The 19,091-nt window shown below is 48.2% G+C and overlaps 1 protein-coding gene across 2 annotated transcripts in view; it reads right to left on the bottom strand.

Moving 5' to 3' along the window:
* The window catches only part of AKAP1 (A-kinase anchoring protein 1), a 36,535-nt gene extending 27,311 nt beyond the window's left edge, over nt 1–9,224 (bottom strand). The window contains exon 1 of one of the 2 annotated variants that reach the window (XM_055326583.1): nt 9,094–9,224. The gene's annotated coding sequence lies outside the window, so the exon portion shown is untranslated. Of the gene's footprint in view, nt 1–5,818; nt 5,945–9,093 lie in introns of those variants that run through there. The other variant, XM_055326576.1, reaches the window with a different exon arrangement.
* Nucleotides 9,225–19,091: the final 9,867 nt, after the last annotated feature.

The following is a 19,091-nucleotide window of genomic DNA, read 5'->3' as shown; positions in this document are numbered from 1 at the left end:
TTCTACAATTTAGATGAAGAACCCAGGTTGAGAAGAGCTGGGTAAACTGTGCCTGGAAGAGAGGCAGCTTCAGACAGAATGGTCAGGAACGCCTCTCTGAAGAGGTGGCAGCAGAGCTTGAACAGTGAGGAGCACCTGTGCCAAGATCTGGGAGGACAGGGAAAGGAGAGGGGGAGAAAGTTCCAGGCAGGGAGAACATGTGCCAAAGTACTAAGGCAGGAACAAACTTGGCTGACTCAAGCGACAGCAAGAAGGGGAGGTGAAGATGAGGTCGAAGGACTGCTGCCAGAGAAACTACTCCCCACCATCACCCAGCTGAAGCTGTGCTGAAGGTCAAGGACCCAGGACAGGTTCACCGAACTTCCTCCACAGGAGAACAGACTTGCCCAAAGAGCCAAGGGGCTGTAGTTTCTTTTTTCTTTTTTCAATTTTTTTTTCTTTTTTCAATTTTTTGAGTGATGCAGTTTTGAATTTTATTTTTAAAATTTTATTTATTTAGGAACACCTGGGTGGCTCAGTGGTTGAGCCAGGTCCTTTGGTTCAGGTCATGATCCTGGAGTCCCGGGATCGAGTCCCATTATCGGGCTCCCTGCAGGGAGCCTGCTTCTTCCCCTGCCTCAGTCTCTGCCTCTCTCTGAGTACCAATCATGAATAAAATCTTTTAAAAAATAAAAATTAAAAATTAAATAAAATAAAAATTTTATTTATTTAAGTAATCTCTATACCCAACATGAAGCTGGAACTCAACCTTGAGATCAAGTTGCATGCTCTTCCAATGAGCCAGCCAGGTGCCCCTGTAGTTTATTAACAGAAGCAAATTCTAGAATCTATGTCAGAAATAGAGTGCTTCTCTGGCTGGTAGCTCAGTGGGTACACACTACAAGAACCCAATAGGGGCTCACTTTCTACTTGGGAGTTCTCAGCAAATGCATTTGCCAGGAAGCCCTCGGGTCACACCACTCAATAGCCTTGGAGCCACTGGAGGTCCCTACCTAGCCTCCCCTGCCCCCCACCCTCTCAGATGAATCTGTTCTAAGAAGGCAGTCCAGCCCTGGGGAGCAGATGGGAATGGAGGCATGTGCGTGTGAACACACACACACACACACACACACACACACACACACACACACACACCCTCGCTACTTCTTTGAATCAGACTTTGCAAAAACAACCTCGGTCTCCAGCCAACATAAACCATAGGCAACAGAGGGCCTTATACGGCTAGAAGGTTTCTTAATCAGAAAAAGATAAGATGGGTTGGAGTTACAGGAAAGGGGGAAGAGGAAAAAGAGGGGAGAAGACAGGACGGTGGTAAGGAGCAGAATTCATCAAACTCTTTCATCACATCTCTCCAGCTTCCATGACTCCCCAGGAGCAATTCCTGGTGAGGGGCATGGCTCGGCCACCTTTCATTTTTGTTTTGGTTTTTAAGCCAGAGGATGCCAGTAAATCAGGCTGCCAACAGAGCCACAGTTTTACAGTTTTTAGTGTCTGTGTGGAAGCCTGCTCTTGGGGTTCCTGGGCTGCCTGTGTCACAGGCCTGCCTGGCCCAGGAGGCAGGACCAGGCCTCTGCCACAGATCCAGAACAGAAAAGGAAGCCCCAGGGACCTCTTAGGCAGCCACTGCCCACCCCCGCCCCCCAACACATACCCCATGATAGTTTCTTTTTTTTAAAATTTTTTTTTTTCGTGAGAGAGAGAGAGACAGACAGACAGACACACAGGCAGAGGGAGAAGCAGGCTCCATGCAGGGAGCCCGATGCAGGACTCAATCCTGGGTCTCCAGGATCAAGCCCTGGGCTGAAGGTGGCGCTAAACCGCTGAGCCACCCAGGCTGCCCCCCATGATAGCTTCTAGGGTGACTTTATTCTCCTTCCTCCCCTGACAGGGAGATAGGAGCAGCGTCTGCACCAGGACCTGCTTGTATGCTGAAACCACATGTACTTGGCCTTCCTAAAGGATGCCACCTGCTAAAAATAGGACACAGCACAAGCTTGGCTGGGTGGGCCTCACCAAAGTCAAAGGACAAAGCAAGGAGGTTATTCTCAGCACCGCCTTTTCTCATCAGAGCTCAAGGCACATCAGGGTGCAGGCCTCCTTCCAAGGCAGCCTAGCGAGTCACTCCTCCTCTCTCTTTGGAGGGACAGGAAGGAGGTCTATGGAAGACTGAACCAGCCTTCAGATCCATTGTCCCAGGCCAAGGCCAGAGGAGAAGGGGCGGGGTGGCAGGGCAGCATGCTGAGGGCTGGGCTTGAACAGATCCCGGGCCTCCTCCCATACAGACAGAGCAGGCTTCTCCCAGGCGACAGCCAATTGAGGGCTGGGGGATGGGTCTCATGACCTCCATGTGAGGTCTGACAGCCCACATTATTATGTGCCAAGGAATGAGGGACCTGAGGTTGTCTTTTCAACCAGGTGACTGAGCTACACCAGAGTGTGCAGAGCAGTTTCCAGGCTCTAAGGCCCAGCTGCCTAGCCTCCAAAGCTCTTAGTCAGTCATTCTTTGTGCAGCTCAAAGCACTGGACAGTTGCATAATCTGGAACTAAAACATGACTTTGGAAAGACAAGAGTGTTAGAGTACGATCCTGAACTTCAGTTTCCCATCCGATGGAAACATCCTGTAAAATGGATTATGAATACCTCCCTCACCTGGACTGTAATGAGGCTGAAATGACTCAAGGCACCAAAGAGCCTGACTCTATTTGTGGGGTACATCATTTTAATCTTTTAAAAACCCAGTTTCCTCTTCCGGATGAGGATGGAAGGATAACAGAGCAGTAAGTAAGAAACCGCCTCTAAGCAGGCAGCTAGAGAGAACCCTCATCTTAGTACAAAGCAGCTCAGCAAACAGGGGTAACGTTAGCTTCCTCAGGGCCTCAGCTCCCTCACACGCAAATGAGAAATACTTTACCTCATAAGGTTGAGATAAAATGAGTCAACACATTTGACTCTTGAACACGGATTTGAATTGCATGGGTCCACTTGTGTGTGGATTTGGGGATACAGTACATGACTGTAAATGTTTTCTCTTAGGATTTTCTTAACATTTTTCTCTCTAGCTTACTTCTTTTTAAGACTACAGTAAAGAATACACATAACATGCAAAATCTGTGTTCATCGACTACTATGTTCAAGTAAGTCTTCTCCTTGGCAGTAGGCTATTAATAGTTCAGTTTCTGAGGAGTCAAAAATTAAACGTGGATTTTTTTTACTGCATGGGCTGGAGTGGAGGGGTTAAGGGTTGGTGCCCCTAACCCTCACATCATTCAAGTGTTTGGAAAAAACCCTCCTAAGGTGCCAGATATACAGTAGATGCTTAACAGGTACTTGTTATGCAGCCTATGCTGGCTGGTCCACAAAAAGGCAGCTCTCACATTATATTGCAAAGGTCAGTCTAGCAGGGTTCAAACTAGGCATGCCCAAGACTAGCTAAAAAGGTATCTGGAAATAAAGCTCACTCCCCAGAGCTAACCCCACACCAACACTTCTGGAACCCCACTATCGCCCAACTCTCTCCATTGCCTTCTGTAAAAACAGGCCTCCTAACACCCCAATGGACTGGAGGAGTAGAATCAAAAGGATGCTTGTTTTGTAAGGTGTCTGCAAATCTGGTTCAGCATTGGTCCCACAGTGGGATTGTGCAGGAAGTCATCAGGTGGGTGAGTGAAGGACCAAGTAGCAAATCTGCTGACATCTGAACACCAAGGACAATGAGAACAGGCCTTAGACAACCAGCAAGGACCTTAATTTCTCAAACCAAAACAGTTTTCCAAGGGCTTAACATCTGTCCTCCTACTTCGTGCTCCCATCTCCCAACTCTTCACCACGCTCCTCTCTGAACCATTTCATAATTGATCACTCCCTTCCAAACTGGCAGACCAGAATTTGCTTCTTAACATGCCATGCATAGTGCTGATAAATAATTTGTCACCAAAGCTGTTGGATTTGTGGACTATAAAGGACTAAACCCAAACATGTGATGCTTTACAAGGTGAGGCAATTAAGCTTTTACAGTTGGACCAGAGCTAAGACCAGTGCTATCCAACTAGAACCTTCTGTGATGGTGAAAATGTTGTAGGCCTGCAGTGTCCAGTAGTGGCCATGTGAAGATACTGAGGACTTGAAAGGAGACTAAAGTCACCAAGGAATGGATTTTTTTAAAAAGATTTTATTTATTCATGAGAGACACAGAGAGAGAGGGGCAGAGACACAGGCAGAGGCAGAAGCAGGCTCCATGCAGGAAGCCTGATGTGGGACTCAACCCCGGGACCCCGGGATCACACCCTGAGCCAAAAGGAGACGCTCAACCACTGAGCCACCCAGGCATCCCAGGAATGGATTTTTAAATTGTATTTAATGCTTAAAAGTTTAAATTGAAACAGATTCACATGACTAGTTGCCACCCTATAGGACAAGGCAATTCTAGACTGTCTCCTCTAAGGACAGATTAAGGAGGTAAGAATAGAGATACAATAAAAAATAAAATAAAATAAGGGGCACCTGATTGGCTTAGTCAGAGGAACATGTGACTCTTGATCCCGGGGTTGTGAGTTCGAGCCCCATGTTGAATGTAGCGATTACTTAAATAAAAAATTTTAAAACATATTTAGCACAGTAGCATCTTAGAGTTAAGAGAACTGGAGATGCACTTAAAATAGTGGACTGTGGCATGTTTTTAAGTCTTTGACTTACACTATCCACAGAGCCATGCTTCCTAGCCCAAACACACCCCTCCCCATATACAACCCTGCAGATAATTCCACCTTGCAGCAGCCCAGAGACACTTTAAGGAGCAGAATCTGAATACTCTTGATTGATGCTGACCAACCCTCCTTTTTACCAGCTGAAAAAACAAACCCCAAAAGGGTTTAGAACTACTGCTAGGTTTCAGTCCTGAAAGCTGTACTCCCATCTTTACCCCCTCAAGCCAGGGCTCTACCCAGCTAAACCAGTGTTGAAACAAGCCTCATGAGCCCTCAGCACTGTGCATTTTTACTTTTCATAATTCACCTGGGGTTCTGCTTTGTTCCTGAATACATGGGCCTCAGTAACACCAGGCTGAGTGAAGGCAGCCAGCCAGTATTACCAGATGGGGACAGAGTGTTTACTATCAACTGCTGCAAACAACAAACTGAACTGTAGAAATATCCAAATGGCCATGATTCAGACAGAATCAAGACCATTTAGAACCATTTAGGAAGAGGAAAAGAAAGTTAAAGGAAAGGACACCCTGAAAGCTACTTATTACTGAAAGCCAGTCTTCAAAATGCTACATGGTAACACACACTCCTTCACTGCAACAATCTGCTTAGAAAGCAACAGAAAGATTAGGAGAAAAGCCCACGGATTTGACTATTCCTTGGTTCTTCTCACAACAGAGGATCTAGTTTAAGTGCAAAGCCACACTTGTCAGTTTCTCTGCCCCTCAATTTGTATTTATATTAGCCATTGAAACAATCTCGATTGACCTCCAGCATCACCCTCCTCAACAATACTCTGAAGTGTGAGGATTAAAGGATCAGAGAGGTGTTTGCTTGGAACTCTCCCAGCACAAGACAGTAACCGTCAAGGAAAAGGTATCCTCTAAATTATAGCTCCCACATTCCCACCAGCTACCTCTCCAGCCAGACTCTGTCCCACTCAAAACATTGTCACGGATCCTGTTTTCCACAGCCCAAGTATAAAATCAGGTATCAGAGCCAGCAGGGCTGCTCCATGGAGTGCCATATACAATGGGTACTTAATGTTAAATGATAATAAAGGTGAAACCCTGCATGAGGCACTACACCAGAAAGGGTTTTGGATAAAAGAACTTGCCTCAGAAAGCCAAGTTTAGGGGGGATCCCTGGGTGGCGCAGCGGTTTGGCGCCTGCCTTTGGCCCGGGGCGCGATTCTGGAGACCCGGGATCGAATCCCACGTCGGGCTCCCGGTCCATGGAGCCTGCTTCTCCCTCTGCCTATGTCTCTGCATTTCTCTCTCTCTCTCTCTCTCTGTAACTATCATAAATAAATTAAAAAAAAAATTAAAAAAAAAAGAAAGCCAAGTTTAGGATTTAAATACATCCCACTCAGATTAGCAACTCAAACAGTAGGAGAGGATTTCAGTGGGACAAGAGGCCCAGAGGACCCCTGCCTCCCCAGAGCAGAGGAAAATAGAATGGCAAACAGAAGTCTTAAATCATACACAAAACTGTTGACCTCCTCAAAACAGCACAACAGACCAAGCTACAGAGAGGTCCTCTCATTCCAGACTCACAGAGAAGATTAGACAGGAGTGGCCTGGGGAGAATAGGCTGGTAGGCACCAGCTGGCCAGGCACATGAGGTGCCCACTCCTCAAAATCCTGAAACGTGCACTCGACCAAATCATGTTGCCTTAGGCTAGAGCCAGGAGGCTGGTAGCACAGTGTGGGGAAAACAATTTGTTTTCCTTCCAGCTAAGTTTCCAGGTCAGAGGTTAGGGGGAGGGGTATTTTTAATAAAATCCAAATCACTCAAGTCATTCAAGAGAAACTTAACGTTAATCTCAGAGATTCTTTAGGAGGAGAAAAAAGCAACACTTGAACAGCCATCATGAACCAGGCACAGTGCCCAGTCTAAAATATTATCTCAATCTGTCTTTAGGATGAGAGGGGAACACTGTAAAGACTAAAACTAGCCTTCACCCACAAACGATGGCTATGGCCAGGCCTGGGTCCAACGCCCATGAATAAAACAAATTGCTTTAAAATACTGATGCTCAACATTCTTATACTGGAGCCACATCCACTTGGCGCCTGAGCACTTTGACAACAGACACCTATGTGCTCACCCAGCAGTGGCCGGGCAAGATGTACTTCCTAGAAACAGCTGGGAGGAGGAACAGATATGCATACAAAAGGCTCCAGCAACTTGGAGATGTCTCACTCAAGGGCTTAGATGAGATCAGTTCTCTGCAAATTTTAGACCATTACCTAGCAATGTGCATGACAACACAGCCAGTTTAATCCAGGTAGGCACAAAAGTTTCAGAGCTTTGTATATCTTTAGGATCAGAAGGCCCTCTTCTATCCTAGAACCACATTTCATCTGAGAATAGACCCAAGAATTACTACCCAGAACCCACAAAACTAGTTAAGAGGTGAAAGAAGTTAAAGTTCAATACAAGTCAAAAGGCTCCCCAAACACAGCCTCACGCGCTTCCAGTGCTCAGAAAGGTTTTTTTTCCTTGTTTTATTTATTCTTTAGCAATCTCTATACAGCATGGAACTCGAACTCACAACCCCCAGATCAAAACTCCCATGCTCTACCCACTGAGCCAGCCAGGGGCCCCTCAGAAAGTCTTAAATAATCAGATGAACAACTTGAATGCCAGAAACAGAAAAAATCTAAAAAATGATCAAATCATGCTCATGCCACCCTCTACTCATTTCAAAGATGCTCTGTGCCTTTAAGAGCAAAGGGGATGGGTGGTGCTTACTAAGAGTCCAAGCTTTGCTTTCTGAATAGTTAAAAAAAAAAAAAATTGGGAAGGACAAGAGCACAGAAAGGTTACTAGTTACCAGAATTACCAGCTTTTTGTGAATGGTCTTCCTTGATCAGTAACGGTGACAAAGGAGTGGGGGGGGGGGATAGCAAGCCAACAGATACAACCTTACCAGGGTCCAGCAGCCCAGATTTCCCTGCAGCAGATACATTTAAACACAAAGTAACCTGCACATCTGTAGGGAAAAGATCGCGGGCTTAACCTAATTGCTCTGCGCGTACCGCTACCCGGCTTGAGCGGCCTGCCTCACACCTGGAGTGGAGAGCACCGGGTTTCTGTTAGCGGCCGCCCTAGAGGAGGAAGGCACCCGCCAACCTGGGCATCTCTGCAGGAGAGGAAGATCTCGAAATGCCCAGAGCTCCCAGCAGTCCAGGTCGGTTCAGCACCGCCCACCACCAACAGCGCCTTTCCCTGCCTAAGCCTCCGTGGCGGGGGCTGGGGGGGGTGAGAATAGGGAGGCGCTGTACCCTAGGGCACAGTGTAACTGATGAAAGCCTGCCGCCGAGGCGTTCAGACCACAGTCTTCCCAGGCACCTTTTGACCCATTAACTCCGAAACTAGCGTAGTCCCCCCCCCCCACCCGTCCACCGCCTAGGCGGGGGTGCGGGCCGGGTGTGACACGTGACCCACGCGCCCCCGGGCATGAAGTCAGGGGGCACACGGGGCAAGGCAGCCTCCACCTCGCCCGACAGCCTTGAAGGAGCTGCAAACGCTAATCCTCCTGAGAGGCCACCAAGCCTTTGCCCTCAGGACCCTAACTCGGTTCAACAGATCCCTGCCCCCAAACAGAGTTCCAGGCACCGCCGCGTCCTAACCGCACCCTCCGGGTTCCGCACACCCAGCCCTTTCCCCAGCTCTGCCGCACTCAACTCCCGGGGGCTAGGCTCCCTGCACGGGTCTGCCACGCCGGGCCCGGGTGGGGAGCAACCCAGCGCGAGCTCAGGGGGCCCAAAAGTTGGGTGAGCTCCCCGAAATGAGCAATCCCACCCTAGCCCTTCGGGAGGAAGAAAAGGGTGCCCGCGGGCCCCGGGGCGCCTCCTGGCCCTGCCCACAGCCCGCCCCGCCGCCGCCGCCCCTCCCGGCTCAGACCCGGGTACACACGACCTTTGAAAAGTAAACGCGTGTGGGGCTGGGCGACCTTGGGTGGGACGCGCTGGGTCTGCCTCCCGGGCGGGTGCGCGCGCCCTGGGAAAGTTAAGCGGCAGAGGGTGCCCCGGGCGCCGCGTCCTAGCCGCCCCCCGCCCCCCGCCCCCCCGCAGAGAGCCGAGGCGCGCCAGCCGGGCCCCCGGCGGCCGCAGACCACGGCCCCCGCCGCGCACCCGCGACCTGTCAGCGGCGGAGGGCGAGGGGGCGCGCGGGCCCCTGCAGGGGAAGGGCCTGCGCGTGACAGCAGGCGGCGGGCCGGGGCCCCTCGGCACGCGCTCGGCGCCGGCAGCCTCCGGCCTCCGGGGCACCCGGAGCGCGCGTCCCCACCACACCTGCACCGAGGCTCCCCTGCGCCCCACGGCGCCGTCCCGGGGGCCCGGCCGCTGGTCCTCGGGCCGGCCGCCCCGGCAGCCCCCAACTCACCAGGTGCTCGGCGACAGTCGGGATGCAGCGTCCTCGCCCGCCGCCGCCGCCGCCGCCCCCCCCCCACCCCGGGCCCAGCCGCCCTGCCCGCTGCGCCGCGGCCGCTCCCCCACGTGCTTGCCCAGGCCGGAGGAACACAGAGACATTAAGTACCGAGGACGCGCAGCTACGTGCCCGCCGCGCGCGACGCAAGGCCCCGCCCCCGCCCGCTGCCCCCGCCCCGCCCCACGCACCTGCGCGTGCGCGCCGCCCGCGCTGCTCCCAGCTGCGCCAGCGAGGGCGCGGTCTCCAGCGCTCCGCAGACATCCCGCGGCCGCCGCCCGCAGCCGGGCCTCGCTCGGGCTCTCGCGAGACGCCCTGTAATCTCGGCGGGCGGGGGGAGGGGCCTGGCGGGAGCCCGCGGGCGTCGCGGAGCCTCCGAGGTCCAGCGCGGGGCGCCCCCGCCGGGCTCCGTGCGGTCTGCGGGGGTCACACCGTCCGGCCGCCCTGTCGCGGGCAGCCCCCCGGAAAAGAGCAGACGGGCCGCGAGGGCTCCCCCGGAGCTGCCAGGACTTGTAACGCTTAATCAGGCGGCCGTTACTAATTGCTCCATTAACGACTGCATCATAGGAGTACCTGCCACGGCTCAAATGCAACTTTCTTTTTTTTAAGATTATTTGTTTATTCATAAGAGACGCAGAGACATAGGCAGAGGGAGAAGCAGGCTTCTCTCAGGGATCCTGCACACACACACACACACACACACACACACACACCCAGGTCATGCCCTGAGCAGAAGGCAGATGCTCAACTCCTGAGCCACTCAGGTGTCCCTGCAGCAATGCGACTTTTTTTTTTTTTTTTTTTTTTTGTGCCTATTTTCACATTCAGTGAGGTATCGAGTTGAAAGGTGGGTTTGAGGTTTGGAAGAAATCCTGAGAAGAGAGGTGGTCACCATGAGTCACTAACTCTGCCCGCGTGGAGGAGGAGAACATAAATTGCGGACAGTGGACAGGATGGGGTCGCAGGGGGCCAGGCCTGTTCTGTCTTAAGAAACGGGGACGCTAAGTAAACATTTGGGTGAAATACAGAAAAAGAGATCGCGGGGATCCCTGGGTGGTGCAGCGGTTTAGCGCCTGCCTTTGGCCCAGGGCGTGATCCTGGAGACCCGGGATCGAATCCCACGTCGGGCTCCCCGGTGCATGGAGCCTGCTTGTGTCTCTGCCTCTCTCTCTCTCTCTGTGACTATCATAAATAAATAAAAAAAATTTAAAAATAAGTAAGATGCAAATTTAAGTGACAATGAGGTACCTTTTACCAGTTGAGTTTTAAGTATAAAGTCATGTATACATACGAATTCCAATTGCATGCTGTGATTAGTGCTCTGCAGGAAACAAAGAAGAAGCTGAAATAGGCAAGAAATAGCAAGGTTCTCTGGTTCCAAAAGTCAGAAGATCCCAAAAGTCAAACTTAAACTGAAACCTAGTGGATTAGGAAGAGTCAGCCTTGCAAATAGTATTTGGGAATAAGGATTGGGAAGTATTCTCAGCAGAAGCAATAACATAGGCAAAAGGAAGAAGCAGCTTCTGGCGAACTAGAAGATCATGGTGGGTGGAATATAACAGGGGTTAGGGGCAGTGCTGGGAAGGAAGGTTGCAGACAGGGGGAAGAGGATGCTGGTGAGAGGGTAAAGAGAACTAGACCGCCTTATAAACTATAGTAAAAATAGGATTTTATTCTACTCTGCTCAGCCCCAAAGCCAAGCATGCTTCTACCTCAGGACCTTTGCACTTGCTATTTCCTCTGACTGGAATATTCTGCAGAACTCTGCAGAGTTGACGCACCTCTTTCAAGTCCTTTGCTCAATGGTCATCTTTGATGTCTCAGTGAAACTTTCCTGGTCTCCGTGTTTAAAATTGTAATCACACACAGACACTTCTCTGTCCCTCACCCCTTCTTTTTTTTTTCTTCATAGCACTTATCACTATCTAAATTCTATATGATTCATTTATTCACAAGAAGAGACATTGGGGGCATGGCACAGGGAGGGCACTCAGTAAAAAAGATGTTTAGTGAATGAATGGGAAGCCATTAAAAAAAGGTTAAGGAGAGAATAATACTAGGGGCGCCTGGCTGGCTCAGTCAGTTAAGCATCTGGCTCTTGATCTCAGCTCAGGTCTTGATCTCAGTCAGGGTCATGGGTTCAAGCCCTGCATTGAGTGTGAAACCTACTTAAAAAAAAAAAAAAAAAAAAAAGCAGAGCAGCCCAGGTGGCCCAGCGGTTTAGCGCCACCTTTAGTCCAGGTCATGATCCTGGAGACCTGGGATCGAGTCCCGCATCAGGCTTCCTGCGTGGAGCCTGCTTCTCCCTCTGCCTGTGTCTCTGTGTCTCTCATGAATGAATGAATAAAAATCTTTAATAAAAAAAAGAGAGTGATACAATGTAATTTCTGTTTTTTTTTTAATATCTGTTTTTAAAAGGGAGCTGAAGCTGCTATGCAAAGAATGGGTTAGAAGAAGACCAGTACAGAAGCAGAGAGATCAGTAGGAAGACTGCTGCAGTGGACCAGATGAGAAATGGTACTGGCCGGAGGTAAGAGTCATGGCAGTGGGTATGCAGAGACTGCTTTGGACACAAGATATATTTTGGAAAAAGTATCAGCAAGAATACTTATGCTATTGAGGATAAGGAAAAGGGAACAATGAACAATGCTTCCTCTGGCTTGAATCATTGGTTTCATTTGGGACCCACTATGTTTATAGTGTTTTTGGACATTCAAGTGCAAATGAATAGTTGTACATGCAAGTCTGGAGCTTCAGAGAAGTGGCTCAGGTCGGAAATACAAATATGTATTAAAAATCATATAAAAGTGGATCTTTTAAAGAAAGACAATGCCCTGCTGGTGATGGAGGGATGGACTGTCTACAGAGGAGAACCTGGGAAAATGATATCCAAGCAGTTAGTCCTAGACACATTGGTAGAAAAAAAAATGGGGAGCGGTAGGAAGTAAAAGAAAAAGATGAGACTATGAATATGATTATGAGGAGGGGCAGAAAAGCAGAGTCAAAAGACTGAAGATCCACCCAGCAGCTGTTGCTGAGGAGGAGGTGGCCACAAGGTCAGGGCAGTGCACAGATCTCAAGGCAGCCCTTGTATGAGATTAGAAGGTGAAGGAATGAGAAGGGAGGTAAGGACAGAGGGCCATCCTAAGAAGTTGGCCCTGAAGAAAAGAAGATGACCAGGCTTAAACTTTAACATCACCTCAAAATGGGCAAAAGTCTACTTAAGGCAAGAATTTTAAGCTAGGATGCATAAAACAGCTTCAGGGATGTTTGTGAACCCCCTGAAATTGCTCACATAGTTTTATAAGTATGAATTTTTTCTATGGAAATAGTCATGGATAGCTTCTATCAGATTCTCTAACCCTGATGTTAAAAAATAATAACAGAGGCACCTGGCTGGCTCAGTCTGTAGAGCATGTAACACTTGATCTTGAGGTCATGAGTTCAAGCCCCACATTGGGCATAGAGATTTTATTATTTTTTTAAGATTTTATTTATTTATTCATGAGAGACAGAGACATAGGCAGAGGGAGAAGCAGACTCCCTGCAGGGAGCCCAATGTGCACCTCCATCCTGGAACCCCAGAATCATGCCCTGAGAGTGAAGGCTGACTCTCAACCACTGAGCCACCCAGGCCCCTGCACCCAAAAAAAAAAAAAAAAAAAAATTTTAAATATAAGAATAAGAATCTAGTAAATGGAATAAGACAAATCTAGTAACATTGTATTTTAGAAAAACCAGGGGCTGCGGGTGGGGGGAATAGGTCAGTCAGAAGGAGGAAGTGACAAAGGAAACAAAAAAAAAAAAACAAAAAAAATGCTGGAGATTAAGTAGTGACTATCTCAGGGAGAAGGTACTCAATCTAATCTGATCAAGACACTGCCCTCTCTGGTAAGTGGAAATGGCCCAATCAGAACCCAATGGTATTATTCATTTAAATCCTAGAACTCTGCTCCTCATCCTGACTCCATACCCACCAAGCAACCTTCTGATAATTCTCTCCAAGGAGAGAAGCCATGGATGTACCTGTGGCAGGCGCCAGTCCAGCTAACAGGTAGATTATGGTCTCTGTCAATTGCATAAATAGCCCTCTTGTTTTCTACATCTTGTATACCCTGTGAAGGTTTGTTGTTTGAGTTGACTTTCAGTTCTGAGACTTGAACATAGTGGAGTTTTTGAGCCTGCTGTAAGGCTGAGTAAAGACTTGATACAGGACCATGGCAACTTTCATCAAAACATCACCAATACATCGTCTTGTGAGGCTCTTATTTTTTTTAAGTAGGCACCACACCCAACGTAGGGCTTGGACCATGACCCTGAAATCAAGAGTCACATGCTTCACTGACTAAGCCAGCCAAGCTACCCCTCTGAGGCTATTAGAAAGTCAACCAGTTATCTTCTCTGGGCAGATCATCCAACGTCAGGGAGCACATGTTTGAGAAATGTCCTGCCTTTCTTAACTGGAAGCATCTACAGAAGGAACTTTTTCAGTAGTAGCAAATACGAACAGTCTCCTTAACAGACAATACAGTGAAGGAGTGTCCCAGCTCCTTCAGTTGCACTGAATAAACAAATGAAACTAAGTCCCTCCCATGCTGCACTGGTTATGCCCCAGGATCATATGTATCTACAGAAAAGAGCAAATGATCTACTCCTCAAGAAGTCAATAGAAAGAGTTAGGGAATAATAATACCCATAGCTAATACTTAATGAGCGCTTAATGCCCAGCATGGTGCAAAGCACCCCTCGTAATCCTCCATCAACCTCAAATACTAGGTATTCCTATTGTATACTGCAATCCCATTCTGCATCCTTAGTCTCACAGTGGTGGAGGCAAAGTTTTAACCTCAGAAATCTAGCTTGGAGCCCATGGATTATAACCAACTCACTACAGTGAGTACTCCCCTCCTGGAGGCAGACGTAGAGTCAGCGGGCAGTTTTATACAGGAACATGTCTGCTATGGTCTTGAATTATGTCCCCTGAAAAAAGATATGCCAAAGCCCCAACCCCCGAACCTCAGAAGGTGACTGTATTTGGGAATAGGGCTGTTGCTAAGCTGAGGTGAGGCCAGAGTTGATCTGACCCCAAAGCAGTCTGATTAGTGTGCTTCTAAGAAGATAGCCATGGGAAGATGAGAAATGCAGGGAGAAACACCACAGGACAACAAAGGATTGGATTTATACACCTGTAAGCCAAAGAATGCCAAAGATTGCCAGCAAACCACCAGAATTGAAGAAGACACGACACTTCTCCAATTCCTTAATTTTGTACTTCTTCCTCCAGAACTGTGAGACATGTTTCTCTTGTTTTGAGCCATGCAGTGTATAGTATTTTGTTCCTACAGCCCTAAGAAACTGACATAGTAAAAATAAAATAAAATAAAATAAAATAAAATAAAATAAAATAAAATAAAATAAAATAATAAAATAAAAAGAAAGAAACTGACATAGTACCTTTCTTTTAAAAAAAAAGATTTTATTTATTCATGAAAGACACAGAGAGAGAGGCAGAGACATAAGCAGGGGGGAGAAACAGGCTCCCCATGGGGAGCCCAATGCAGGACTCAATCCCAAGACCCCAGGATCACGACCTGAGTTGAAGGCAGATGCTCAACCACTGAGCCACCCAGGCATCCCAATACCTTTGTTTCTTGAACCTGTGGAAGCAAGTTGGTAAAAGGGAATGTGAAGTCACTCAGCTGGTGATAAAAGGGGGTGTCCCCTTCCTCCTCTCTGGCCCCAAGGTGTCCTGGCTCCACAGAGCAGAGGCCCCATCCAAGTGGCTATCGTGAAGGGGCCTCACATCACCAGTACCCAGGCTCTGGCACTGTCACCACCATATATTTCCTGGAAACTTTTCGCCTACATATTTAAGACCTTGATTCTGGGTCTATTCAGTGGGTGTCCTAGAGGGCTATGGTTGGCTCTTTCCCAGAGCCCCCTCCACTCTTTTCAGCTTCTTCCGATAGCAGTACGATTGGGAAGTAGAGCTAAGAAACTCAATGAACTACTTCAGACAGGATGAAGTTGTACCCAAAACCAATTTAGGTCCTTTTCCTATAGCCAAGTTCATACATATAGAGAAGCAATTAATTATCGCAGATTGTTACTTACTTCATTTTATCCTGTGGGTGGTATTTGCTGCTAGGCCACCTGTTGTGATCCTCCCAGAAGGCCACCTGACCATGCTGCATGCCTGTATAGGGATGCTTGAGTTGCTTGGACTCTATAAGAACACTGCAGTGAACCCTCTCTGGCAAGGTTTAAAATGAGTTGAGTGTTTTGTTAGTTTGCATAACTTTTGAATGCCACTGCAGCTGGATCTACTGAAACGGCAAGGTCTAGAAGTCTCAGATAACTGCAGGGATGAGAACCGCCCTGGGGATGAGACCCTTTGCCAAGGTGACTCATGTCTAGGAGTGATGATGTTGAACACATAACGCTACAGGAGCTCAGACACTGCACCCAATCTTTCATTGCCCTGTGCCAGGCCCCATGGTGAGCAGAGTGCAATAGCACAGCTTGGGTTCCAGGTTCTACTTGCCCTTGGGCTAGATGTCCTTGTGCAGGACACAAACTGCACAACCTTCTATGACATTCCTATAGTTGAGAGTGAGTCCTAACAGAATGAGTGCTGTCCACTATGACACAATCGGCCAACCAGACCTCTGGGGTTTTTTGCATCACACTGCGATGGTTTTATTCACTTAACTGCTGCCAAAGCCTAAAGTATTGCCTTGTTCAGCACAGGTTTTTATTTGTTTTGTTTTGTTTTTAAATTTTTATTTTTAAGTAATCTCTGTACCCAACCTAGGACTTGAACTCACGACCCCAAGAGTCACATGCTCCAATGACTGAGCCAGCCAGGTGCCCCTCAGCACAGGTATTTTTTTAAAGGTTTTATTTATGTATGCTTGAGAGACATATAGAGAGAGAGAAAGAGAGGCAGAGACACAGGCAGAGGGAGAAGCAGGTTCCATGCAGGGAGCCTGACGTGGGACTCGATCCTGGGTCTCCAGGATCACGCCCTGGGCTGAAACCGCTGAGCCACCGGGACTGCCCAGCACAGGTATTTAAAAAACACTTGGCTCAGCGGTTTAGTGCTGCCTTCGATCCAGGGCCTGGTCCTGGAGACCCGGGATCAAGTCCCACTTCGGGCTCCCTGCATGGAGCCTGCTTCTCCCTCTGCCTGTGTCTCTGCCTCTCTGCCTCTCTCTCTCTCATGAATAAATAAATGAAATCTTAAACAAACAAACAAACAAACAAACACTTGCGGCAGGCAGTCTCTCCTTTGCTGGCCTGCCCACTGCTCCCTTGTGACATGTTCAATAAACGTCTGCCTCCTTTGTTCTACCTTGGATGAATTCTTTCACTGCCCACATGGTCAGCCTCCAACCAATCAGGTCGCCCCACATTTGGTGGCCCTCAAGGGGGAACCACTGCTGTGCTGTGCCAGGACTTCCCCTTGGTGGACTGATGAGTATTCCTTGGAGAATTGACGACCTCCAACCAAGGTCGCTCTTCAGTGAGGATCCAAAGCCCCAGAAGAGTCCGCCAGACCACTCTTGCCCAAAAGGGTGAGGGATTTCCCCCCTTGCCCTTCAGAGTGATCCTTCCCTCCCTCTCCTTTCTCTTTTCAGCAGCTAAACCCTAGTGTTCCTCAGACAACTGAGGGTCTCTGGCCACGGCAGCTCCCTGGTGTGGTTTGAAGGTCTGAGGGCAAATGAGTTGGACTGCTCATGACCTCCCCTCTCCCACTCTGTCCCCCTGAGGCCTCCTTTCCCAATGTGTGGCACAATTGGCAGTGGCAGCCCATCGAAGGTGAATCCGCACATTTTGCAGACTTGGTTGGGACCCTTTCCTGAAGCTGGCTGACTCTCAGCCGCCTTGCTTCTTTCAGCACTCCCATTTTTCCTTTGTTCCCATGGGTCCAGTCACCATCTTGATCTACAGGCACAACACATTACTATGGGTCTGAGTAAATGCAACAATTCCATACAAGAATGCTGATTCCACAAGGGTTCCAGCCCATGCCATCGGAGGGTCCCCTCTCCCGAAATCCCATGGACCTGGCTATCAGAGAATTTCACTCAAATCCCTTCTCAGCATGTTAATCTAATACCATGCTCTGGTCTCCAACTGCACAGAACCCCTGATGGACACTTTAGGTAGGGACAGCCTCCCCACCTCCATCTAGCAGGAAACAGCTACTGAAGATGAGCCCTCCACCCAAATGCCAAAGATTTGTCATCATGGAACCATCAGGGAGAATGCAGAGGCCACTTTTAGGCAAACAGGCTTGAGTAATGGAAGCCTGAGTGAGGCAAAGAGCCCATAGTGACTATTGGGCTGAGTACAGACAGGCCCAGCAACTCATCTCAAAATAAAAATAGGCCCTAGCTGACCAATGGGTTACTTACAACTGGGAGGCAATAGGTACCAAATAAGTTCCTATGCCTTCTCACTCCCATCCATAGCTACAGCACCCCCCCCTCCGCCCACCTCCTGGCAGACAGTCTCTCCTTTGTTGACTGCCCTGCTGCTCCCCTGCAGTGTATTCAATAAACTTCTGTCTCCTTGTGAATTAATTAAAGAAAAAAAAAAAAAACACTTGTAACCTCAAGTAACTTGACCTAGCCTCTCAGTTTCCTCATCTGTAAAATAAGGATAATAACAGGATCTACTTCATGTGATTTTTGTGAAGATTAAGTGAGATAATCCATACAAAATACTTTGCACAGTACTGAACCCAAGAAATAAAAGTTATTATTCCTTTTCAAGTGCTTTTATTAACCAATCAAGAGCAAAGTCAAAACTCACTCAGCAGATATGTGATAACAATTATTTTTGTGCCAGGCCTTGTCTAAGGTGTGATTCCAAGGTGAATACTCCCAATCTGGTAGAGAAGGCAGACACGAACATACATAAAGGCCATGTGCAGTGGGATCAGTGCTATGACAGAGGTAAGTACAGAGGTGGGATGAAAGGTAGCAAGTGTCACTGCGTTTCCTTCCACTTGTCTTAGAGTTAGGGAAGCTCGAATGGATTTCTGGTACTCTTCCTGCATTTGACATTCACCAAAATAATATGTATTGCTTGCGTTAGCTGTTGTTGCATACCAAATCATCCCAAAACTAAAATGGCTTAAAACAACCACGGATTGTTAGCTCAGTGGGATGGTTTGTTTCTGCTCCATATGTTGTTGGCTGGGTGACTTGACTAAGGTTGGAGGATCCAAGATGGCATCCTTCACATGTCTAGCGCGTCGGCTGTGTTTGCTGGAATAGCAGGGCCTGGTGTTTGTTTTTCTCTCTTTGTGGTCTCTCCACACTTCCCTTTTTGCTGGACCCCCCTATCAGGGGCTGGGGGCTCTAAGAAGAGGAAGGCTTAAGCTGCCAGGTGTCTTAAGACCTAGACCCAGATCTGGGCAACAAGTTACTCAACCTCTCTTCCATGCTCTTCATCTGTAAAATGAGGGGCAGTAAGATCTAACTTGCCAGGTGTTTTTTGAGAATGAGAGAGAGTGTAATGAAAGCACTGGCACATGGTAGATGAGACAGTTGAGCAGTGATAGAATATTGTTTTTGCTAGTTTTCTTGACTTTCTTCTTAAGTAAGGTAATATGACTGGTATATTTGGAAACATTTTCCCCCCACCTGTTATGGGAACACCCAACAGACCTCTAGTATTGCCTGCCCCTCCCTAAAAACCTCAGCAATTATGCCATGGAGTTGGGGCTTGGCTTTGCGAATTTGTTCAACCTTTTGGAAAGCAATTTAGTAATCATTAACAGACTCATAAAAAACGTTCTTATCCTTTGACCCAATAACTAGATTTTCAGAAAATTATCTCAAAAGAAAAGCCACATACACATCAAGTTCTTCATTGCCATTTTCTGTAGAGCAGTCTAAAATAGAGAAGCAGGGGCACCTGGCTGGCTTAGTCAGTGGAGTGTC

The sequence above is a fragment of the Nyctereutes procyonoides genome, unplaced genomic scaffold (assembly GCF_905146905.1).
Source record: "Nyctereutes procyonoides isolate TBG_1078 unplaced genomic scaffold, NYPRO_anot_genome, whole genome shotgun sequence".
NCBI classification, from domain to species: Eukaryota; Metazoa; Chordata; class Mammalia; order Carnivora; family Canidae; genus Nyctereutes; species Nyctereutes procyonoides.
This window is presented reverse-complemented; position numbering and strand designations above follow the sequence as displayed.